The sequence below is a fragment of the Nomascus leucogenys genome, chromosome 17, assembly GCF_006542625.1.
Source record: "Nomascus leucogenys isolate Asia chromosome 17, Asia_NLE_v1, whole genome shotgun sequence".
NCBI classification, from domain to species: Eukaryota; Metazoa; Chordata; class Mammalia; order Primates; family Hylobatidae; genus Nomascus; species Nomascus leucogenys.
Window position 1 is genome coordinate 22,564,550 of NC_044397.1, and position 27,027 is coordinate 22,591,576.

Sequence of the window (27,027 nt, forward strand, 5' to 3'; positions counted from 1 at the left end):
AAGGATTTCTTGATTTCTGCCTTGATTTCATATTTACCCAGGAGTCATTTAGAAGCAGGTTGTTCAATTTCCATGTAGTTGTGTGGTTTTGAGTGAGTTTCCTAATCCTGAGTTCTAATTCGATTGCACTCTGGTCTGAGAGACTGTTTTGATTTCAGGTCTTTTGCATTTGTTGAGGAGTGTTTTACCCTCAATTATGTAGTTGATTTTAAAATAAGTACCATGTGGCGCTGAGAAGCATGCATATTCTGTTGATTTGGAGTGGAAAGTTCTGTAGATGTCTATTAGGTCCACTTGATCCAGATCTGACTTCAAGTCCTAAATATCCTTGTTAATTTTCTGTCTCGTTGATTTGTCTAATATTGACAGTGGGGTGTTAATGTCTCCCCCTATTATTGTGTAGGAGTCTAAGTCTCTTTGTATGTCTCTGAGAACTTGTTTTATAAATCTGGGTGCTCCTGTATTGGGTGGATATATATTTAGGATGGTTAGCTCTTCTTGTTGAATTGATCCCTTTACCATTATATAATGTCGTTCTTTGTCATTTTTTAAAAATCTTTCTTGGTTTAAAGTCTGTTTTGTTAGAGATTAGGATTGCAACCCCTGCTTTTTTTCAGCTTTCCATTTGCTTGGTAAATTTTCCTCCATCCCTTTATTTTGAACCTATGTGTGTCTTTTTCATGTGAGACGGGTCTCCAGAATATAGCACGCCCATGGGGCTTGACTCTATCCAATTTACCTATCTGTGTCTTTTAACTGGGGACATTTAGCCCATTTACATTTAAGGTTAGCATAGTTATGTGTGAATTTCATCCTGTCATCATGATGCTAGCTGGTTATTTTGCACACTGGCTGATGGAATTTCTTCATAGTGTCTTTTGCCTGCATATTTTGATGTGTTTTTGCAGTGGCTGGTACCGTTTTTTCCTTTTAATATTTAGTGCTTCCTTCAGAAGCTTTTGCAAGGCATGCCTGGTGGTGATGAAATCCCTCAGCATTTGCTTGTCTGAAAAGGATTTTATTTATCCTTCGCTTATGAAGCTTAGTTTGGCTGTATGTGAAATTCTGGGTTGAAAATTCTTTTCTTTAAGAATGTTGACTATTGTCCCCCACTTTCTTGTGACTTACAGAGTTTCTGCTGAGAGATCTGCTGTTAGTCTGATGAACTTCCCTTTGTAGGTGACTTGGCCTTTCTCTGGATGCCCTCAACATTTTTTCCTTCATTTCAACCGTGGAGAATCTGATGATTATGTGTCTTGGGTTTGATAACTCATGTAGTATCTTAGTGATGTCCTCTGTATTTCCTGAATTTGAATGTTGGCCTGTCTTGCTATGTTGCAGAGATTCTGCTGGATAATAACTTTAAGTGCATTTTCCAACTTGGTTCCATTCTCCCCATCTTTTTCAGGTACTCCAATCAATCGTAAGTTCAGTCATTTTACATAGTCCCATATTTCTTGAAGGTTTTATTTCTTCCTTTTCATTATTTTTTTCTCTACTCTTGTCTGCCTAACTCATTTCAGCAAGATGGGCTTCAGACTATAACACTTTTTCTCCTGCTTGATCGATTCAGCTATTGATACTTGTGTATGCTTTACAAAGTTCTCATGCTGTGTTTTTCAGCTCCCTGGGTCATTTAAGTTCCTCTGTAAACTGCTCATTCTAGTTAGAAACTCCAGAAATATGGAACGCTTCACGAATTTAAGTGTCATCCTTGCGCAGGGGCCATGTTAATCTACTCAGTATAGTTCTAATTCTAGTATTTATGCTGCCAAGGCGAGCAGCCCTTTCTTTTCTTGACTTTGTGTTTGATATTCTCTTTTTCTCTGTTTCAAACAGGAAATCTGAAGTCATTCCTTGAGACCATTTGTCTTTTGCAATACAAATGTTAAGAGCTATTACTTTTTCTCTGAATACCGTTTTAGCTACATCACATAAATGTTGCTTTTTAGTGTTTTTATTTCTCAGATCTAAATAGTTTCTATTTAATCTATTGATTTCTTTATTGAATGATAAATTATTTTAAATTATTTAATTTTAAAACTTTAAAATTTCCAAATATTTAAGTATTTTATTTTGCAATTGACTTCTAATTTAATTAATACATTCAGATGAGAGTGATATTTTTCTTCTGACTGAAGACATTCTTTAACATTTCTTATAATGTAAATCTGCTAGTGAGAAATTATTTCAGATTTCAGATGTCTGGAAATGTGTGTATTTTGTCTTCATTTTTGAAATATATTTTCAGTGGTTATAAAATTTTAGATTGACAGATTGTTTTTTTCTTTCAGAACTTTGAAGATATCTTCCCCTTGGGATAGTTAAAGTAGTGTGACAGGTACTAGCAAAATGGTGTGGGTAGCTTTTATTCAGGATTCTCAGGTTCCTGAGTTTGCTACCTTATTTTGGGGCATAGACATTCATTCTGTTAAATGTAACAGTGGGTAATATCCTGAAGCCAAATGTCATACAGAGCTGCTCTTTTTCCTTTTTTTTGTAATATTCTATAGCCTGTGAAAATCTAAAGTTACTTCTGAATTTTCTCTGCAACTCTTTCTCACTCCACTTATGTTGGGCACCATCTTCATAAGACACATCAGTTTATTTAGGTAGTGTGTCACTAGTTTAACCTGGAACAAAACTCTTTGACTGCTGACTGCTCAGTATGAGTTGGAGAGGTGGAGCAGAGATGCTAAACAATTAGAATGAATGCAGTATTATAATGCCCATGACAGTTAATTTTTAAAATATAATTTCAACTCTTATTTTCAATTCTGATTATATAGGTTCAGGTTTATTAGATGGGTATATTGTGTGATACTGAAGTTTGGTGTACAAATAACCCCATCACTCAGGTAGTAAGCATAGTACCCAATAGGCAGTTTTTCAGACTTTTTCCCCGTCCCTCCTCCCCGACTCAGGTAGCCCTATGTTATTCCCATCTTTATGTCCAAGTGTACCAAACACTTAGGTCCCACTTATATGTGAGAAAATTTGGTATTTGGTTTTCTTTTCCTGCATTAATTTGCTTAGGATAATAGCCTCCAGCTGCATCCCATGTTGCTGCAAAAGAAATTATGTCATTCTTCTTTATGGCTGCATAGTATTCTGTAGTGTATATGTACCACATTTTCTTTATCCAATTCAATGTTGATGGGAATCTAAGTTGATTCCACATCCTTGCTATTGTGATTGTGAATATCTGTGATGAAAATACAGGTGGAATGATCTATTTTCCTTTGGATATATGCCCAGCAATGATATTGCTAGGTTGAATGATAATTCTATTTTTAGTTCTTTGAGAAATCTTCAAATTGCTTTCCACAGTGGCTGCAGTAATTTACATTCCACCAACAGTGTATAAGTATTGCCTTTTCAATGCAGCCTCACCAGCATCTATAATTGTTTGACTTTTTAGTAACAGCCATTCTGATTGGTGTGAGATGATGTCTCATTGTGGTTTTAACTGCATTTCTCTGATGATTAGTGATGCTGAACATTTTTTTCACGTCTGTTGGCCACTTATATATTTTCTCTTGAGAAATGTCTGTTCATACCTTTTGTACACTTTTTAAAGGGCTTATTTTTTTTTTTGCTCGTTGAATTGTTTAAGTTTCTTCCAGATTCTGGATGTTAGACCTTTGTTGGATGCAGTTTTCTTCCATTCTGTAGGTTGCCTGTTTACTCTGTGTAGTTTCTCTTGCTATGCAGGAGCTCTTGAGATTCACTAGGTCCCATTTGTCAATTTTGGTTTCTACTGAAATTTCTTTTGAGAACTTAGTCATAAATTCCTTCCCAAGGCCAATGTCCAGAATGATATTTTCTAGGTTTTCTTCTAGGATTCTTATAGATTGAAGTCTTACATTTGAATCTTTAATCCATCTTGAGTTAATTTTTGTATGAAGTTAAAAGTGGAGATCCACTTTCATTCTTCTACATTTGACTAGCCAGGTATCCCAGCACCATTTAATGAATAGGAAATAATTTCCCCATTGCTCATTTTTGTCAATTTTGTCAAAGACCAGATGGTTGTAGGTTTGTGGCTTTATTTCTGGGTTCTATAGCTTGTTCCATTGTTCTACGTGTCTACTTTTATCTTAGTAAAGAAAAAACCTGTTTGGGTTACTGTAGCCTTATGGTGTAATTTGAAGTCAAGTAATATAATGGCTCTGGCTTTGTTATTTTTGCTTAAGATTACTTTGGCTATTTGAGCTCTTATTTTGTTTCCATATGAATTTTAGAATAGTTTCTTCTAATTCTGTGAAAAATAATGTTGGTATTTTGATAGAGATAGCATTGATTCTATAGATTGCTTTGGGTAGTATGCTTATTTTCATGATATTGGTTCTTTCAGTCTATGAGCATGGCATGTTTTTCAATTTGTTTGTGTCATCTATGATTTCTTTAAGCAGTGTTTTATAGTTCTACTTGTAGGACCCTTAGCATCCTCAGTTAAATGTATTACTAGCTATTTTTTTCTGGCTGTTTTAAATGGAATTGCATTCTTGATTTGGCTCCCAGCTTGAATGCTACTAGTACATAGCAATGCTACTGATTTTTGCACATTAGTTTTATATCCTGAAACTTTACTGAATTTGTTTATCAGCTCTAGGAGCCTTTTGGCAGAGTATTTAAATTTTATATAAAATTATGTCATGTCCATGACAGTCTTAATAAGTCTGTTTTTACTGTTTGTTCTGAAACTTAAGTATAGTCAGATTTGGTATAAATGGATCCATTTTCTCCTGCCTAGGTTGTGGGCTATAGTTTCAGTATTAGTGTTTATTTTTTCTTAAAATTTTTATTTCTAGTGTACAGAAATTCTTAAAGGTCTCTCTAAGCACTTTTTATTAAATTTTAAAACATATTTTGTATGTTTTTAGGATAACAGTATTCATCATAACAGTTATTAAATAGTAAAGATATAAAATAGATATAAGAATATAAGTAAAACAAAAACTGAGTTTCCAATAGAGAGTGATATTAAAAAAAGAGAGAGAAACATTTCCCCACATTTGGCCACAGAACATTGTACAGGTTTGGTACATTGTGAGGCTGCTGCAATGAATGTGGTAAGTTTAAGTCAGAGATGCCCAAGGTTGGTAGAGATGTTCAAAAAGATTAACAAGGGCTTGTAAGAAAAGAATTACAACCATGGAACTGGTGACCACTGGAAGAAATGACAGTAGTGTCCCTAAAACATGGTGGTAATGTCCAGTGATGGCAAAGCCAGTTTTAGGAGCAGTGGGACCAGTAGAAGTAACAACATAAATTAGAAGTGGTATTCAGTGACCACATCAGAGCAGGTGTGAGGGTGCCATGGGATGGTGGTGCTTGGTGAATGGTATGTTGTGAGCAGAAGCATCTGCACTGGTTAGTAAAAATGGCATTGTTGATAACAATCATGCCAGAAGCTGAATCATAAAATTGAATAAGTAGCATGAAACTATAAACAGCATGTATTGCCAGTGACACTTTGTTCATAATGTGTGAAACACTCTCTAACCAATTCTTATTAGCATGTAGGAAGATATACCAATAAAATGTTGATTGAAACGTATATTTTTTTTCTGCAGAGCCGTAGCCTTCTATCAATTTATTAATGATTTTGAATAGATTACCTGTGTCCTGGCTCAGACCTAAATTGGAAGATTCCATTTCTTTCTCGAAAGTCACCAATCCAGCTCAGATAGGTTTATCAATTTTTCAATAATGTATAAATATGCACTTCAAATTTATACATTTTCTTCCGTTTTCTTTTTTGTGAGACAGGATCTCACTCTGCCACCCAGGCTAGAGTGCGGTTGCACAATCATGGCTCACTGCAGACTCGACCTCCCTGCCTCAAGTGATCCTCCCACCTAGGCCCTACGGTAGCTGGGACTACAGGTACACATTACTATGCCTAGCTAATTTTTTGTACTATTTGTAGAGACAGGGTTTCACCATGTTGCCCAGGCTGGTCTCAAACTCCTGGGCTCAAGAAATTCGTCTACCTCGGCCTCCCAGAGTGCTAGGATTACAGGTGTGAGCCACTGCACCCAGCCCCACACATTTAATTTTCATCAAGGTAATTAAATGTGTTCTCTATATATGGCTGTAATAGATATAGATATAGAGGCGGGTGTGTGTGTGTGTGTGTGTGTACACACATATATATATGGCTGTAGTTTCTTCAACTTTAAGGGAAAAAGTGATGTCTGGTACAATTGAATTCTCTAGATAAGTGTAATGCTTTCTTGTTCATTTAGGAAAATATTTGGGCAAGAATTAGTTCAAGCCCAACGGATAAAGCTATGGGAGTGTAGCAGATATTAGTATTCCACTGACATCTTCTCTTCATTCCTTTATCATTTTCTTACAGTCTGGCACCCAGTGTGTTTTCTGTCCCTACTGCTAGCATCTGCATCTCTTTTTGGAGGAATGCCCTCAGGCTTCTGGAACCCACTTTTCCTACACACTGAAAGTGTCAGAAGTCCTTGGAAATATATATCTTTTTGGGTACAGTCATGTTTTCATAACTAAAAGGTGCAGGAAAGTAAATTATTTGTCTCCTCTACCCCATTGATGGGTAAAATGCTGAGCTATGAATTGTAGTCTTCAGAGCTTTCCTGAAGTTTGAGTCAGTTACTTTTTGGAACTTTGCTTGATTTAATACTATAATCCAGGATTTCTCTCACACTTTCTGGCTCCCAGAGACCCCTTTGTCCAGTTCTTCTGGACAGAATTTGGAATTGTCTTATTGTTTCAGTCTTCTGTGATATTGTGTGGTTCCATGTACCTTGGCCAACTTTGGGATAAAATGACCAGAGAAAATGAAAGAAAAAACAATGAGTATTCACTTCACACTCCGGACAACAGAGGTCCTGTTTCCTGGTTTCTCTGGTCTCAGATAATTATTTTCTCAGCATTTTGAGCACCTGATCATTTTTGCTGTGGCAGTGCAATTCTGTAATTGGTTAGAACCAAATATGGCCAGCCTTGGTTAGAACCAATAAAGAAAAGGGAAAACAACAACAACAACAAAGAAACAAAACACATAGATTCTCCTTTCAAACTTCCACAGGCACCAATCCTTTTTTTCCCCAATATTATAAGTAGAAATACATGGTATCTCTTAGAGTTTTGCTGTCAGCTTTTACTGGACAGTTACTGGATTCAGCCCACCCTTGGGTCAAGGCAGAGAGGGAAATTTAGAATGGCCTCTGCCTCCTGAGAAAACTCATACTTACTAGAACTAAATTTTTGACCTTAGTTCCCAATTTATCTGTTCTGATTTTATTGTTTTATATGTTCTGGGGTACTCATATAATTTTAAAATATTTTGTCTACAGTTTCAGTTGTAATCACTGGGAGATGGAAGTTGTACTCACTCCATCTTGACCTAAATTTTCTTTATAGTTTTTATCTTTCTGCTGAAATTATTTAACAACTCATATCTTTTGTCCACCTTTCTAGATTTAAAAATATATATTTTTATGGGTATTTTAAGTTCCTTGCTTGATAATTCTTACATCTGAGTCATCATTGAGTTTTGTTGTGTTGATTGCTTTCTCTCTTGCCTTTTTTGTGTGTCTTTTGATTATTTTTAAACTAAATGCCTGATATTGTGTAAAAAACAGCGTTTGTGTCCAGAAGTAGGTGCTCCTCGTATTGTCTCAGGCTGTTAGCCTATGTGTGTGTGTTGTGGGAGGGTTGAGTGAGTCTAATTAGTAATTGAGTTGGATTGATATTTTTCTTGTTGCTATCATTTCCTTCAGTGCACTGCAGGCTTCAGATTCCTCCAGTGGTGAACTGCTCTTACTTTGTGCTTAGCGTGGGGCTTAGAGACTCTCTCAGAAGTAGTGAAGCATTTCCTAGGCCCAGGGGACAAGGTTTCTTGTCGTCCCTTCTCTCAGTGGCGTAAGTTTTGGCTTTATGTGAAAAAGAAGTATCGAGGGAATGGGCAGTGTTTTATGTTTGTTCTAGAGTCAGTCAGACGTGTTCACTACAGGCATGTCTGTGCCACCTAGGGAAGCACTTTTCCTGCCTTGTTTTGAGCACCTGAAAGTGGCCTGTGGAAAATAACTTTTGAGTGGATGTGAACTCCACTCCGCTTTTATTTATTCTTAACTTGTAACTTCCTTTTGTGCTTCGTCAAAGGTGAAATGGTTTCTGTGTCCCATCTGTATTTGGAGGGACGTTTCACTCTTCGGAATCCAGTTCACTTAGGTTCTTGTAGCCTCAGATCTCCGATGTTTCCAAAAAGAATTATGATTTTGTAAATTAAATGGTTTTTTTCTTATCGCTATAATTTTGTTTTCAGCTTCCAACATCTAATGCAGAAGGAGCACTCTAATTTTTATTTGAAAATATTACCTTTTGCTGCAGTGAAGAGAATCGATTTTAGTGAAGCAAGTGTAGATTGGAAAAATTAATTTGGAGGCCTATTATTTTGGATACAGGTTATAAGATGCTATTTTTGAAGGTCTATATATCATAGGAGAGTCAACAAGATAGATATTTACTTTTAACATTTTTAGATTAAATATTATTCTCCAATAATTAAGAACCATAGTATTGAGGAAACAGATTCAACTTATCTTCTTGATCTATTATCATAAATTGTTTGTTTCTATCTCTCGATTCAAAATGCCTTTCTTCCTCCTAGTTCATGAATAAATCCTAGCTAACAGGAAGGGAGAAGGACCAAAGGGAATGTAAATACCTTTCATTTTAAAGGCCCAGCGCAAAAGTTAGATCTGTTTCTTCTTGTATCTTGGTAGATAGAATTGATTGATGCGACCATACTTAGCTGCAAAGGATACAGAACATTATAGTTTTTAACTGGGAACCAAATACCCTGGAAACTTAATACAGACATAAGACAGAGTGGATGCAAGCAGGACACCTTATTAGTCATCACCATGGTCTGTCTTTTCCTGACTAAATATCCATACTCACCCTTTTTTCCCCACACCAAAGGTATTCGCAAATTATGAAAAGAGAAAATATCAGTGTTCCATATATTTGCATTTAGTTCCAAGTGCAAGATGTATTTTCTCATGACCAAGCGACCAATAAACTAAAAAAAAGTTATATGTAGTCTTGAGTCAACTCAATACATATTGATGCAGTAAGAAACATGAAAAACTGTATTTTATATTCTGTTTCAGAAAGGTAAGAATAGAATACATATAGTTGTCACAGTTACATGTCAATGTTAAAAATCTGCTGTGCAGAAACTCCAGAGACTTTCAGCCTTGAGAGCAGGATACATTTTTTAGATAGAAAAAATAAAAGCTTTTCTTTTTTATTATGCCTCATGGCCCCCATGCTCTCACAATAAAATTTGCTGTCAGGAAGAAACTCTCTCGTGTATTATCCTCTGTGACCATATCTGTAATGGCATCGTGCAGTATGCTGTTAGTGTCCACACACTTTTGATGACTCTTCCTGCTACTGTGGGCTTGGGGATCCAGGGCTGCCTTTAAGAGTCAAATAGACATGGGCTTTGACAGGTCAAACTGATAATTTTTTGGCAAGAGAATTTTTCCAAAATCTTATTGGACTTTCGCTCTGTATGATTCCACACCTTTTCATGTGATAGTAACCACATCAAAAAAGCTTACCTTCACATAGTTCTTAACTTCAAGGATTACACTTTTCAATTTACTGGTCTGTGTATAGCTCATTCACCTCAACTTCAAGTTAATGATACTTACCTTATGGGTATTGTAAACAACAGATTTGTGGGAAGGTAGCACCTCTAAACTGAGAATAGATATTGGGGATGTTGGAATTTAAAAGGCTTTATCACAGATACCTTTGCAGTAGCTGAGGTGAGAGAGGATGGGGTTTAGAAAAAGTTAGTAGTAGGTAAAATTGAAAGAAGAGGCAAGATTTGATATGTATTTTGGAGGTAAGGCAGATAAAATAGGCTACTGGGTTATATATTGAAAGACAGAGAAAGAGAAATTCACAGAAGATGTCTAGGATTTTGACCAAAACAATTGGTTTGATTGTGACACTATTGACAAAAAAAAAAAAAAAAAAAAAAGAATGTTTGAGAAAAAGAAATATCTACAATGAGAACCAATGTTATTCTGGAAAATTTCTACTTGGTCCTTGGGTTTTACCACTGTATTCTTTCTAAACTTGTTTAACCATACTTTTATTCTTTCTTTTGCACCTTCTGAAAGCATAATTCTAATATGCTATGCTATTTTTTGGTAGTTTTTTGGACTATGGAGTCAAGTTTAAGGTATGATGTGCTTTCATCATTTGTTTTTCAGATTTGAAGTTGAGCTCTTCCTTTTTGTATTTTCTACTCTCATGTGCCAAGCACCCACTTCTTGCCTGTGTGGTGATATGAGTTTTAAAAGGCCCCTCATTCTGCTATAATCAGTCAGCTAAAACATCCTTTATATGCACAGAATAATTTTGCTTTTTTATCTTCCAAAAATGCATGCATGACATTTAATGATGGCACTGAAAAAAGTCATCAGTAGATACATACAAAATATACTCAGTGTTTTTAGCAGAAATAAGTGAGAACTCATCATTTAGGGACACTCTTCTAAGATCCACCATGGCAGAGTCATTAAAGAATCAGGTATGACATGAAAAAAATGAAGTCTGACTTCATCCCTTGAGAGGTGTTCATCTAATCTTCTGTTCTCTTCTAACTTTGTTTCCTTCCTGAATTCCAGAAAAACACAAGAAATCTTTGGGAATCTTTTATAAAAATACAGATTAAATTAATCATATAGTCATTAAACAACAGGTGAAAATACCCTTTACAAAAGATTGGTAAGATGTTTTATATTATTTTATCAAGATTCTTAACAGTGTTTAACAATTAGAGAGAACATAAATAATCACTAATTGTGCACAATACACTGCAGCGAAATAAGAGACTTTTTATAGTTCTATTTTTTAAACATTTTTTCTTTAATAACTTCAAATGGTACTGAAAACTATTTCATAAGTGAATATTACTTCCTCTTTCAAATAGTAAAATAAATGGCCTATACAGAGAACCGAAAAGAATAAAAGGAAAGTTACAAAATATGGGAAGAGTTGCTTGTGTCAGTTTAGATTTTGAACTACAGAGTTCCCAGCCTAAGCCTTTATAAAATGGCTTTAGACACTGGGCTATTAAAAAATGTGTTTTCCCTACAGTAATACCTATGGTGTTCATCTTATCTACTAAATAATTCTAAGAATGATTATTTCGGTATTTTCATGAAGCACTTCGCATTATTTCTTGGTTTATCCTTAGGAGTAATAATTCTCCTTACGAAGGTAGGATTTTCCTTTATAATTACTTATACTTCCCTCTTCAGATAGTTCCTTAAAAACAGTCTAATAAAATGCCTATTACTACCGCGGAAAGCAAATGTAAGCCTTATTCACTAGACATAATATTTTTCCCAGTGATAGTGTTTATGTTAAAAACAAACTCCAAAGTGTTTGATGAACCTCTATATGAGAAAAAAATGATCCTTTGAGAACACAGAAAAAACTAGAGCTTCAATTTGTGTTAATTATTTAATCTGAAAATAAGAAAGAATTAAGCTGTACTAACAATATCTATATTGACATGGGAAACTTTATTATAGAAATATGTTCATTTTGTTACACAAATGAGGCATTTGTGATTAACATGTGTTTTCTTATTTTTTTATATTGGCAAATTAAATTCAGCCTGGTAGAATTATCAGAACAGGAAGAAGTAGGTGGCAGAAATAAAACATGATGTCATCAAATTAGATAATAATGTTAGATTTTTAAAACTAGAGTATTATATAAGAGTATGGGATGATAACAATGATTGAACATGGTCCTATGAATAAATTATTATTATCCTGCTGTCTCAATTTTTAAAAAATGGCTCTGATCTCATATTTCTAAATCCAAGATGTTGAAGCTAAATCCTTGCTTGGGTTTAAAATCAGGTAACATATTTTTATTATATAACCAGCATTTTTGGTACATTAAAATGGTGTCTAATATACAAAATAAGCATTCACTTATAACTTCACCTTTGCAACAAAGCAAACTTTGTTTTATGTGCTCCTTTTGTCTTACTATATAAGGCTACATACGTTTTTATATTTGATACACTTTTTTATTTTATTCATTTTTAAACCTTTTACATTATAACGTTGTTTGGAGGGAAAAAAAGAAGAAAGAGAAGTTCCTCCAGATATTTCAGAGATACAAAAATTATTGGTATAGTCAAAATTTGAGAAGTCATTTGGAATTTAAAGAAAACTTCATTCCATGTTACTTATTTTTTCACTTAGAAGTTGTCTGTTCCAAGACTACTATCCTACAATTATTGAGCAACAGATTAAGGATATAACAATAAAAGAGAGATTCATAAATTTGAGTTTAATGCTTCATTTGTCCAAAAGTCTTTTGCAGGATACATTGGTTAAAGCATGAGAAACTTTGCAAAAGTTTTACTACATAGAATCTATGAAAAAAATGATTGGAAGGCAGGATGAGTCCATAAAATCCCTGTTGGAAAGGATTATTTCACTGGAGGAAATTATTTAATAGTTTACAGAAGCTTGGCACTCCAGGGACCTTGGAGGTCATGGAGCCCTTGACAGACATCTAGGAAGTGACAAATATAAGCAGCTGTGTAGAGAGACTCTGTCTCAAGAGGGATTAGATTTATAGCAACTAAAAGAGACGCAGAACTACAAGATTTCAGAGAAAGAAACTTGGAAGAAATTAAGTTTCCTTTGACAGATAAAGCAACAGAGAAAGGATTTTATTTGCACAGGATTTTAGAACACTGGAAATAGTTTGGCACTAGCTGAGTCCACATCAATTTCCTGTCCGATAAGACAGAGGTCATTTGACATTAACTCCATCAATAACTTTTCTATCACAAAATCTGTCTGTGGCGTCTTCCTTTGTTCTTGTTTTATCGAAAATAATATTTCTGTTCTAACTTCTCTCCACTCGTGTTGTTGACTTTTTTTCTTCCTGTCTTTGCAAAGATGGAGATTTAGGAATTGTTTGTCTTTCCTTGCAAGCTCCAAATCACTTTTCAACACTCTGCTAAACATCTTCACCTGTAAGTTTCACTAGTAGCTCAAACTGGGATGTTTGCAATAAAGTTCATTACCTTCCTCACAACCTCAAATCGATTTTTCACTAGACGCTTCTCTTTCTGAGAACATAGCATTACTTGAACAGCCACTTTCCCAAAGAAGGAATCCAAATAGCTAATAATCATATAAACAGTGCTAATACATGTTATTAATAATTAATGAAATGCAACAACATCCTAGTATTGACATGTTAAGATAGCTCAAATTAAATATCAGCAAGGTCTCATTGAACAAAAATTAATGACAACTCTCATATGAGCTGGTAGGAGTATAAATTGATATGGGTTTGAAAAATAGTTTGATATTATAAGGTAGTTACTCTTGGCACCATTCACAACTTTTGACCCAGAAATTACACTCCCATGCTTATACCCAACAGGAACTCATGATAATATGCTTGACAAAAATTATTACAAGAATGTTTATTGCAGCATAAGTCATAGCTCCAAAGAAGAATGGATAAATATATTGTGGAATATTCATGCAAAATAATACTATCCATCAGTGGAAGCAAATAAACTGCATAGCACAGATGAGTCTCATAGCATGGATGGCATAGCACAGACGAGTCTTTATGCCATAGCATAGATGAGTCTCACAAACATGATATTAAGTAATGGAAATCAGATGCAAAAGATTATGTACTGTGTATTTCCATTTATATGTAAAGCTGTAAGTAGTGAAAACCTAAAAGTTAGTAGAAATTCAATGAATTTTAAATATATAGCTAAATAAATGGATGCTCTCCCCTAAGCCTCTAATATTCTTGTTTGCTTTGTCTAGTATTCCCTTACACATACTTCAAGCCCCAAATCATAGCTTAAAGACAAGACTTTTTTCATCTTTATGCTCTTAGACCTTATAATTTCTATGTCACAGAATTTATCACCATGTTATAAGTATCTTTTGACAAGATCATTTGGTTAATTTATCTTCGTATTTTTCATCTTGTGCTCTCCCACCCACTATTTTCTAACGTGTAGCCTGTGACATGGACCTGTGTAACAATGCGATTGGTTGTTGAAATAATAAATGTTATTTAGCTTGTGTATTTGATGTCCTCAATAATATATCTTTCAAATGCTGTCTACTATTACATTTATGTTTCCATTCATTCAAGTGCTTTTTTATGTGAAAATATAGAGCAATGTGTTTTCATTTAATTATTTTATTGATGCTTTTTTCTCTTTCTCTCTACTAATACCTTTCAAACTTATTTTAATTAATTAGTTAAGAGATCCCTTGATCTCTTAAATAAAATATGATTTCTCCCTACGTGTTAAAATGCTTGTCACACTTTCTATTTGATTTATATAAAAGTAACATTAATTGCAGCACTATTCACAATTGCAAAGACGTGAGTTTACCTAGGTAACAAACCTGCACTTGTACCTCTGAACTTAAAAGTAAAAAAAAAAGTAATTGTGTATCTTTCTCATACTTCATGTTGGACTCTAAACTGCTTAAGGCTTGGGACAATTTATTAATGATTCCTTTATCCCTTTATTGCCTAACTCTGCATGTTTCACATGGTAGGAATTTAGTAGAACTAAACTGAATTTCGCTGAATTAAATTAGCTAAGTATGCCCTGTACTGAAATATTGTTACGTAGTACAAATTAAAATGTGAGGTAAGAAGATGTTAAGATCTAAGAAGCAATATCAAGCAGTAAAATCTGGTGAGTTGAATTTAAAAATTCAACTTAATATATATTCATTTCTAAATGAATAAAAGATGTTCTGCTAAATGTTGAAAGGCAGTACTTCCCAAATTATCTATAATGATGGACTAGGCTATTTAAACTCCAATTTATTGTAGAGTAATTCTTTCGAAACACAGTAAAATGGATTACAAGAAAATAAAATGTAAAAGCCAAATGATGTGAAGTGCAAGTCTGAATTTTATTAGTAGATACAACAGATACAATATTTTAATTAAGTAAAAACAAAGACATATATAGGCAAGTACAAGAGTTGTAAAACTGTGGCTACTATGTGCTGAAAACCTGTGTATAGGTGATTAGCATAGTTAATTTTATATTGTAACTTTTTTGTTCCACACATATAAATAAATAAGTGATATAGCAATTGCTCAAATTAAATGCTTATGTAAGACACTTTGAATAAATACTGCTTATATCAATATTTAAAATTTTTGTATCAAATAAGATTTGTTTGTTGCTGTATTTAATTTATCTAATCTAAATTACATAAATAACAGTGCTACATGTGTTGCAAATATACATAAATGAACAGGTTTTTCATTTCATTTGAATGAAAAAGAAACCCATCTCACAGAATAATGTTGTAAGGACTTAAAGAGATTTTAATGCAATTCCATGAACCTCATAATGTTGGGTTTCGTTTTTCTGCAAAATGAAGCAAGGGGACTTCATTTTGAAATGATTGAATTCACTTTCAATCCTTCATTAGAAGCCAGTTCAGTAATTTAATTTTAATATTACAGTTTAACTTAAAATCAACTTTTGATGAAAGAGACAGATTCTGTATTTGTGAATCTCATGTGTGAATCTTCTTTCTTCTTCCTCTTTGTAAAAATATTACTACAATAAAATGAAAAAGACAGAAAAACCCACAAAACCAGTGTATAAAGAATTGTTAGAAGGGAAATAACCACCAGTTCATACAACAAAGCATTGCCAAGTGCCCCAGAAGCCCTTCTAAATGTCCTAATCTGGAATAAATTCTTCTCTCTTTCCAAAACAATTTAATCCTTTTAAGTTACAATAATTTCCTACTAAAAAAAAGTTTTATTACACAAATGCACATCACTAGACAATATCACTTAATCATGTCAATTTTTACGAACTGATATATTTTTTTTCTTATTCAGTGTATCCGTCATCTCTTTCTTTGTCTTACAATTTATCTCTTGAAGGACCCTGGTGTTTGACCTAGAAAGTTTTCCACTATCTGGATTTTGCTGGCTGCACAGTCACCGTGCATTTCAATATGATTCTCTGTCTTTTGTGTTTTCTAAAAGTTGGCAACTGGATCCAGAAGTTTAATCAGACTCAGATCCTTTTGTCAAGACTAAAGGGCATGTTGGGCAAGACTACAGGAAACATAAAAAGTCTAGCCACCTCCCTATTTGTAACGTTAGCATTACAACATTTGTAATGTTGAGGCTTAATGTGCAGATTTACTAATTCATTGTGGAAGGGGTTATAAAATGGTGGTTTTATAATTCTACCGTTTCTTTTCCAATCATTATAATATTTTCATAAAGATGTGCTTTTATTTCATTATGTGATAATACAATTGATAAAGGAAAGGGAGGTTAAAAACGCTATCATTTCCCATTATTCCTCAGCTTTCAAGATGATGGATAAATTTCTTATTATCTTCTAAAATTGATAATTTTGTTTTTTCATAAAAATATTATGGGCTCATAGATAAAAGCAAATTTTATGGGTAACAATCCATTGCAATTGTTATCATTGTTGAAGCTCAAGTTATTCAATTTTTTAACAGTGATAGTCTCTCTAATTTAGCTTGTAATTTTATTTCAAATGAGGTTGGCAGTTTCGACAGCTGATTCTTCTTCATGATCTGGCATGAAAAAATATTATTGCACCATCTTTTACATTTCCTGCCCTAGACCTTAATTAGCTATTTTTTCAAGAGCTCTGTATGTTTAAGTTAAAAATGATATTTTAATATTTTTAGATGGTAGCCTTTTATTCTTAAAAAGCTGTATCTGGACTTTCTAAGATGACAGAGATGTTAAAAATTATCTATGTTGCTAGCTAGCTATCAAAATTAATAATTTTATATTGTCAATTTAGTTTGACTTTTTAATGGACTCATACAGTATTTATTGTGTCTAGCTTCTTTTTCCTCAGAATACTGGTTTTGAGATTTTTCCATGTCGTCATATGTATTGGTCAATTTCTTTTTATTGAGGATTAGGATTTTACTTTATAGTATGCTATAGTTTAAGATTTGTTCATCTGATGATGGACAATTGAGTTAAGCTTTTCTTATTATAAACAAAGCTGAAATAACCATATATGTACAAACCTTTGTATTCGTATATACTTTTATTTCCCTAAAAATAAAATAGCTAGTTATATGGCAGACATATGTTTAACTCTTTAAGAAATGGCTGAAATATATTATAAAGTGATTGCAATACTTTATATTCAAATTCACAGTGTATGAAAATCTGAGTTTTTCTACATCTTCATCAACACTTGATTTTGTTAGTCTTCAATTTTAGTCTTTTAATTGTTCTTCACTAACTGTATATAGTACTTTATATATAATTTTAATATTATATAGTATTAATATAATATAATATTAATGTTATATAGTGTGTTATATATATAGTTGTATGTAGTATTTCAATTTTAGTTTTTTAACTGACTGTTCTTCACTAGATTGTATATACTATTTTAAGTTTTGGAAATCGAAAATGCTACTTTGTGGTAAGTCCTGAAAGAACAATTGTTTCTTTCATAGTGGATTCTTTTGATTTTTACCTTATTTCTTTATGCTTTATATGTACATCTAATTTAAATAATGATGGCTTCCTTGCTTCATTAGGCAGCATATTACTCTAAACACCACCCAGTTATTTATCACTGTATCATTAAATGTAATTACAAAACTTAACTCGGTATATTAAAAAACAGTATTTCAGGTTTCTAGGAATATAAATGATCCGTAGTATAAGCCTCGGCCAACATGTAGGAAGAGGCAGATGAAAAATATTGAGGTGCCATTAACATGAAAATAGCCGACCATTCAGCTGTAATTTATATCTCAGCTAATACGGGCGAATGAAGAGAAGGCATTTAATAATCCTGTAATGGTCTGGAGAATTAGGCAGGTGCCAAGAAGTGAGCGGTAGTTTTATCATGTAGTAATATTAGATGGTGTGGGAAGATCAATGAATGAGTAGTTAATAATTTTTTATTAGTGGATGTGTTTTGCGGGTGTTGGTCATTAGTGTTTTTATAGTTGAAATACAACGATGGTTTTTCATATTATTAGTCATGGTTATAATCCATGTGGGAATAATGGCTTATACTTCATTTTTATTGAGTATTCTTTTGGTTACAGGGTTTGTAGGTTTTTGTTCGAAACCTTCTCCTCTTTATGGAGGCCTGGGGCTAATTGTTAGTGGTGCTGTGGATTGTGGCATTGTGTTGAATCTTGGTAGAGCTTTTGTGGGTTTAATAGTCTTTTTGATTTATTTGGGTGGTATGATGGTTGTTTTTGGTTGTACTGCGGCGATGGCTATTGAGGAGTATCCTGAAACATGAGGGTCAAGCATTGACATTTGAGGGGCTTTATTATTAGGGTTATTAATAGAGTTGCTGTTGGTTTGGTGAATAGTTGAGTGCGATGGGGTAGGGATCACCATTGATTTTAATAGCATAGGGAGTTGAATAAATTTTGAGGGTGAGGGGGCAGGGCTGTTGCATGAGGATTCTGTGGGTGTGGCTGCCTTATATAGTTATGGGTGTTGATTAGTGGTAGTTGCTGGTTGATCACTGTTTGTTAGTATTTATGTTTCAATTGAAATTGCTCGGGGTAATAGATTAGATAATTAATAGTAGGGTTAGAATGGATGGAATAAAAAAGAGAAAGTAGAGTTTAATTAGGCCTTTCTGATTAGATATGGTAATGGAGGGTGAAATTTGGGTTTGTGAAATGGTCTTTGGTATAGATTTTTCTAGTCAAATTAGGTCTAGTAGAAGTGAAGCCAGATTTTGGCTTGTGGACAGGCTTGAGTGGGGGGTTGAACAGTGAATTGTGGCTGAATAAAAACCTAGTATGTTGGAGAAATTGAATATCTGTAATGGGTGCTTTAGTTTCAGGTTATTAGTTATGAGATTAAGCTCCATTATTAATAAGAGCCCTAAGGTGGTCACACCTAGGGCTGTGAGTTGTAGATGGAGTGGTATAGTTATTGGGGGAGCTGAAGTAGGAATAATACTGTTGATCATAAGGAATCCAGCGAAGATACTGCCAATTGTTAGGCATTTAATTGAGTTAATTAGGAAGGGATTATTTTCGTTAATAATAATCAGAGCTGAGAAGCGAGGTTGCCCTATCAGAGCGAAGAAAATAATTTGGGTACTATAAACAGGTGTCAATGAGGTGGTGATAAGAGTAACAGAAAGCACTCAGGTGTTGGTCTGTGACATATTTACTCCAAAGACCTTCGATAATAAGGTCTTTAGAGTAAAAGCCTGTGAGGAAAACACACCTGTAAGTGCAAGGCTACCAATAATAAGGGAGGAGGAAGTGAAAGGTAAAGTCTTGAATAACCCTCCTATTTTTCGAATGTCTTGTTCATCATTGAGATTATGGATGATGGACCCTGAATATATAAATAATATAGCTTTAAAAAGGCATGGGTGCAGAAGTGAAGGAATGTTACATGTGGCTGATTAATGACAATTGTGACTATTATAAGGCCCAGCTGGCTTGAAGTGGAAAATGCTACCATTTTTTTGATATCATTTTGTGTTAAAGGGCAGATCGCTGTAAATAAGATGGCAATAGCCCCGAGGAATAATGTAAAGGTTTGCATTAATGGGTTATTTTCTATTAAAGGGTAGAAGTGGATGAGCAGGAAAACTTCTACAACTATAGTGCTAGAGTGGAGTAGAGCTGAGACTGGGGTTGGGCCTTACACAGCAGATGGAAGTCAGGGATGGAGACTGAATTGAGCTGACTTTCCTGCTGCTGCCAAGAGTAGGCTAATTAATGTAAGGGAGTCTTGGATAAGATTTAGAATAAATGCTTGTTGAAAGTCTCATGTGTTGGAGAATAAGACGAATCATGCTATAGCTAAAATAAAGCCAATATCCCTGATGCGGTTGTACAGAATTGCTTGGAGGGCTGCTGTGTTAGCATCTGCTCGGCTGTGCCATCAGCTAATTAGTAAGAAGGATATAATTCCCACGCCTTCTCATATGATAAAGAGCTGAAAGAGATTGTTGACAGTAACCAGAATTAATATCGTGATGAGGATAAGTAGGTATTTGAAAAATTGATTAATGTTAGGATCTGAATTTAAATATCATATTGAAAAATCTTCAATAGATCAGGTAACGAATAATGCTACTGGGATAAATATTGTGGAGAAGTAATATAGTTTGAAGCTTAGTGAAAGTTTAAGAGTTTGGATTGTCATTCAATGTCAGTTTGAGGTAATAACTTCTTGATTTGTACATATAAACGTTGTAGTGATGAGGCTAATGATGAAGGCGCATGCAATAGATATTTTTATGTAAAATGGGTATGAACCTTTTTTTGCAGGGATTGGCTAAGGTAGTAATAATTGGTAAGATTAAGGAATTAGGGCTATTACAGTAGTGAAAAATACATGTTTGTTACTTTTATTTGGAGTTGCATCAGTGTTTTTGGTTCCTAAGACCAATGGATGACTCTAATACTTTAAAAGTTGAGAGAGCCATATTGTTAGGCATTTGTGCATGAGTTAGCAATTCTTGCATACTTTCTCTGTAGATAAGAAGTTGCAGGCTTCTATTATTAGATTCACAATCTAATGTTTTGGTTAAACTATAGCTACAGCATGAAAATCCCATAATAATTTTAGGGTATAAGGATAATAGGAAGATAGGTGCAAAATGTATAAATATTAATGTGTTTTCTCGTGTAAAGGAAGGTTTCATACTGTTAAAATAATATGTAAGTGTTCCTTGTTGTGTTGTGATTAGCATATGCAGGGCGTAAAGGGCTGTAATTAGTATATTAAGTCCTATAAGCACTATAGTGATATTTGATTAAGAGAATGAACGTTTCAAAGAGTTCTCCTATTAGATTAATAGTAGCGGGTAGGGCAAGGTTGGTGAGATTTGCTAGAAGTCATCAAGAGGCTATTAGTGGAAGCAGAGTTTGAAGGATATTTGTTTTTGTATCTCTGATGTGAAAAGACCATGATCATGATTGGGTAATCTGAAAAATCTGGAGTACTTTATATTATTCTAAGTAGCCTTATTTTAACATTTTATAGATATACAAAAGAAACCTAAATAGTTGTCCCTCAATATCTCTCAGAGTATTGAAGTGAGCCTTTTTCCTACTTTATTTCTGTAAACTTTTGTGGGACCATAAATTTAAGAGTATTCTACGTATATGCCATGCGAAATTCTAAATAAAGCCACTGAGAGGAGCTCTAACCTAGATAATAAATTTCGCAAGCTCTGTTCCATCTGTCTTAGGTTGGAGAAGTTAACAAGAATTTGTTTAAAAACTTCAGTTTTAAGTTTTATTCATGAGAGGGCTAAAGAATACAGTCTTCCTTAAATGTACAACAATACTCAACTTTGCTCTGTCATACATTTTCTGTAGTTTTGAGTATTCTGAAATGAAAATGAATTGATGTTAACGTATACTTGTATATATGTTAGTTTATGAAAACTGTGAAAACATAGATAAAGAAATATTGCAGCAAGTTTTTGGCTCCTCAATGGGAATTTTGGCATTCTATGTTCCTGAAGCTTGCATTTCAGACGTGATGTAGAACCTCTCAATGCTCATTAATTGCTACCCACTCTTGGTGATTCATTTTTGGAACAAATAATCAGAACAAATCTAAAATGTATTTTTAATGGCTTTAAAAATGTAAAAAATAAAAGTGAATGACTTAAAATGTCATTTAAAATTATTAAAATGTCAACAAGTATAATATTAATTAAAAATAAAGTTTGATTATTGTCATAAAATTTGCTGTTAGAGAAAAGGGCTAAATTTTAACTTTCCTATTAAAAAAATCAGGTTTATTTTTAATTTCTAATGATGGAAATTCAAATAGACTTCTCTCAATTTGGCAGGGAGGAATATTAGTTGAACAATACAGTAATTTGGAAAATCAAACTTTTACTTTTGAAGCAAGTTTTCCAAGAGACACAGACTGTATGTTTCTAAGAAACCAAACCTCTCATGATTTACTTTTCATTCTCATAGGTAAATATCTATTCTACTTTTTTTTTTCAGCGAGATTAGGACTGATACTTCTTCCTTGAAAAATTATCTCATGCAATCACCAAGTATAACTCAACACATTCTATGGATCCAATTCTGTATAAATGTCCTTGAGCCTTAGTGTGTAGACTCTTAGGACTTTGTGAATTTGGGTTGGAGAAGCTCAACTAATGTAGTCATATGAACAACATATTGTGGTGGGAAATTAAGACTCTTCATTGGCAATTCAAACTGAAGAGGCTTCATAGCTGTTAGTACTTTCATGAGTTGTGAATACATAGTGGTTGTTGGGTGACTGACTGTCTCTTGAAGTGCTGAGAGGAGGCTTTAGTTAGAGCTAACATGACTAATTAGGTGACATTCTGTCTTCTTGAAGCTTACATTTCAGATGTGATGTAGAGCCTCTCAATGCTCATTAATTGCTACCCACTCCTGGTGATTCATTTTGGAACAAATAATCAGAACAAATCTAAAATGTACTTTTAATGGCTTTAAAAATGTAAAAGATAAAAGTGAATTACTTATTTGCACAGGCATTTATATTTTTTTAAATTTTTGTTTGAAAGGGAAAAAAGTAGAAAAAAATCAGAGATTAAAATGTAGAAACCTAACTGCTACTGCTTCAATATGATCCTAAGAACAAGACACCAGAAACTTTTAGGTATGTCTCAGAAGAAGAAGAAGTGAAAAGTATACATCAGTGTTGCTTAAAGAAGAATCATTTCCTAGAGTGGGCACTGCCTCACACTATTTTCTTCTGTCAACTCTCAGAGATGCTTATTTTGCAAAACCAAGCCTCCATCAGGAAACTAAGTACTAAACTGCATGTGGAATAAAGGGTTTGGTTTTCAAACATCGGCATTCTGGAAAAGCATGCTGGTCCCTTGTTGGAATAAATGTTGGGCAAGACAATCAATATTATTTTCCATATAAGTAGTAGTCCTCCAAGTGAGGTGGGATTTTACATTCTTTTGTCTTACAAATACTTATTTCTTATATGTTCCAGGTAGTCTTCCAGGTGCTAAACATACAATGGTGAATGAAATAGAACTATATTGCACATAATATTAGATAATAGGGTATATTAATTACAAAATGGCTCTAATCTTTCACCCGGTTCTTCAAAGATAGTGTGACTTTAAAGCTCTTCCTTTAAGGAAGTGGAATCTATTTCTCATTTCTTGACTGTTGGCTGTCCTATGAACTGCTTTGGCAAATAGATATAGTGAAAGTGATGTGTGAGTTTCAAACTTAGGCCTCAAGATTCCTGTGTGCTTCTGCCCTTTCTCAGAACCCTGGCACCTCCATGAAGAGAAACCTAGGATAGTCTGCTCCATAAGAGACCATTTGGTAAAGCGGCAAGTCATCCCAACCCTTCTGATGAAGCCATACTAGAGCAGATATTAGTCAGCCCACTCGCAAACATATTAGACAGCTGAGCAAATATTAGCAGAACTCTGTACCAGACCTCTATCTAACCAAAGATACATCTTTGAGCCCAGGCAAGACAGTAAAATCTGCCCAACCAACTTTAGATTTGACTTTGAAGTGGTTTTCTTACACCGCAAAAACTAACTGATACAGATGGTATACTTTCTTTCAGAAAATATGTATTAGTAAAGAATTATATACAAAATACTTTTATTTAGAATTGGTTTTATATAGAATGTATACAATATATAAAATGCTTGTGTATGCAAATAGATGAAAACATGTTGGAGAATATTTCACTGATGTAAAAATTTAAGGAAAATGGGGAAGATGTGTAAAAATTAAAAGAGATATTTGCTATAGATTAATAAGTGAATAATATAATTAACTAACTTTATTTTAAGCATTGTAAAATTAATATTAAGGTAAAATATAATAATAATATACATTTTTATATTGATAGAAGTTTTCTTTAAATAAAAAGACTATGAATCCCTTGTATTGACTTAAAACTATTTTCTCAGCAGTAGACAAGGATCTCCTGAGAGAGCTACTCTGCCCTTAATTTCTGCCAATATGAACATTTATTTGGGAATGTTTAAATCAGAAAAAAAAACTTGAAATAAAGTGGATTTTGGAATTAATATTATTGGTGTCAGAGAATATTTGGCCCCATTTAATAAGCTTCTTAGCTTTGGAATTATAGAAAAATGCTCAAAACAACAAAAAAATCACATGAACCATGGAATGAAACTCAAAGAAGAGAAATGACTCAAGTTAGGTAGTAGGATTCTAAGAAATAAAATTTCATTGTAAGTAATTTTGCTAATCACTATTAAAGGTGATGATGATGTAATTCTGATCTAGACATAAAACACAGCGAAAAGACTTTCAGTCTCAACTTCAGTCTTACTGCAACTTCCAGAATAAAAATTGTTAAAATATTTTCTCTTTGCTGTGAGGTTCTTATATGTTGTGACATATGTGTTCTCCATTTTTCAGGGGCATAAAGAGGGGAGCTTACTGCTAACTGCTTCCTAGAATATTTGGGAATAAGCTTATACTCATGTATTTTTTTCTACTACCCCAGGATTTCCCACCGTGAGGTAGGCTATGGTTTGTGTATACAAATAAGAGGCAGTATTTCTGAGACATGTGAGTACCTCTTTGTCTATATGACTCCACTAGACATTATCTTTGTTAGAATATTCTATATTAGAATTATGGAATAGTAGACCTAGAAATAATTTTAAGGATATGCTAATCTCAGGTCTTCATGTAAAACAAAGGCCTTTAACTTTTTCTATAATATATAGATAGTGTATGTATATGTACACCAAGATTTTATTGTTTGGTTACTTAAATATGTGATTTGCAGAATTATTTTTAACAGCGTGATCATATAATGATTATTTTTAAGTGGAAGAGTAAAATATAGTTTTATATAATGTACATTTTCTATTAGTTTATCATTATTTCTTTTTTACAACAAATTTCTACTGAGCACTAAATTTGGTTATCACGGCAGTGACAGATGGAAAAGAGGCATTCCCTAGCTAATTACAAAGGCTGTCCAGGTGTAGCAGCCAGAGCCATAAGAAACAGACAGCTGTACACTTTACTCATCTGTCAGGAATATTAATAGAGGTAACAAAATGTGTTCATATAAAACAAGGGTATAACTGAGCTATAACAAATATCAGTATTTCCCCTCTGAGTGGCACTCCAGGATGACATGTCATAGAAAACTGACAAATGATTTCTGCTCACCTTTCTATATTATTAACCTGTACCTGTTATTTCATTCCTCCATGCTAGAGTCAAATCTCATGTAACTGGAATAATTGGGGAATAGTTTAATCTGATTAGTTTAAAATAAATTTCAAGCATCATATTTTCCAGAATTTGTATTCTTAATATATTTCAAATTAAAATGTTTCAGAATATATTAATTTATTTTATACAGTTTGTAAATAAAATGGAGAAATTAACTGATCTTATTTGATTCAGTAATTATAATTTGTTGTGTTTCTGATCAACTCCACATTTAGTAATTTAAGCTTTTGAAAACAAATATTATAACTTGTATGGTCAGTTATCTAATCTAACTGAAATGTAGGAAGAAAATGATTTCATGTTTTTAAGAGACTAAATTTCTGAGCAGTATAATTTATATTTATATAATTTTATGTTATCTTTTTCTTTATATTTTGATGGCATAGAATAAGAAAAGGTCAAATATGAATTTGCCTACACTATTTTATTATTTTGAAAGTAAAGATAAGTATTTCATATGGTGAGAAACTCATCTTTATTTAGCAGTATTTTCATTTTCACAATAACACTGAATACAAAAGTAAAGATGCTTTCCATAATACACATAGAAGTCTCTTTTCATCTTCAGTAGAAAAAAATATGCCCAGTATGGTCAAACTGTAAAAAATTCTAAATAAATTTTTTTTTCTGAAATTCAGCAACATTTTTTATAAACAAATAAGTGGATATAAAGGTGGCAGTAAATAAAGACTTTAAAAAATGACCTATCTTAGAGAACTTTTATATTAATTTAAACATGCTAAATGATTAAAGACTATATTAAATTAATATGACAATTTTAAATTTTAAATGTGTGGATGTTTCTAAATACGAAAAATAATCATATCATAAACTGAAAAGATTTAGAAATGTAAACACAAACAATTCTTGCTTATCAATTCTCAACCAAATAATTTACATTTACCATCCACACTCATTTGTAAATATATTAATCCATTCTCATGCTGCTAATACAGACGTATCTCAGACCAGGTAATTTATAAAGGAAAGAGGTTTAATTGGCTCACAGTTCAGCATGGTTGGGGAGACCTCAGAAAACTTACCATCATGATGGAAAGGGAAGCAAACACATCCTTTATCACCTAGCAACCGAAAGAAGTGCCGAACAAAAGGGGGAAAAGCCCCTTATAAAACCATCAGCTCTTGTGAGAACTCACTCACCATCACAAGAACTGCAGCATGAGGGTAACATCCCCTATAATTCAATTACCTCCCACTGGGTGCCTCCCACAACACATGGGCATTATGTGACCTACAATTCAAGGTAAGATTTGGGTGGAGACACAGCGAAACCATATCAGTAAATGACTTTTGTTTCAAAAAACACATGTCATTTCATAAAATGAAACGGATTTGAATGACCTGTTTTTCAATCTGTACCACTATGTTTGTGCCTTTGAGAAAGAAAGCATGCCCTGATATCCAGGATCTGGCCTTTTTCTATCAGCTGGGCCTTGTTGCTGATATGAGCTGGCCTTCTATTCAGAGATGTGCCTTGGTGTTCTGTTAGACACAAACAATTTCACAAAATATCAGCATCAGATAAGGCCATTCTATGATCTGATGGGTCAGGACAAAAACATTCCATAATCATATCTGAACACAGACAACACATGGCCATTGCCTCTGCCACAAAGGACCAACTATTCCCCCACTC

The 27,027-nt window shown here is 33.5% G+C and overlaps 1 non-coding gene and 1 pseudogene across 1 annotated transcript; both read right to left on the minus strand.

The window, feature by feature from the left end:
• Nucleotides 1-1,677: 1,677 nt before the first annotated feature.
• Nucleotides 1,678-1,784, minus strand: LOC115831116. The gene has a single exon (XR_004026650.1). It is a non-coding gene; the product is annotated as a U6 spliceosomal RNA (small nuclear RNA).
• A 16,901-nt stretch (nt 1,785-18,685) lies between these two features.
• On the minus strand, nt 18,686-22,965 carry LOC115830953 (annotated as a pseudogene).
• Between the last annotated feature and the right edge of the window lie 4,062 nt (nt 22,966-27,027).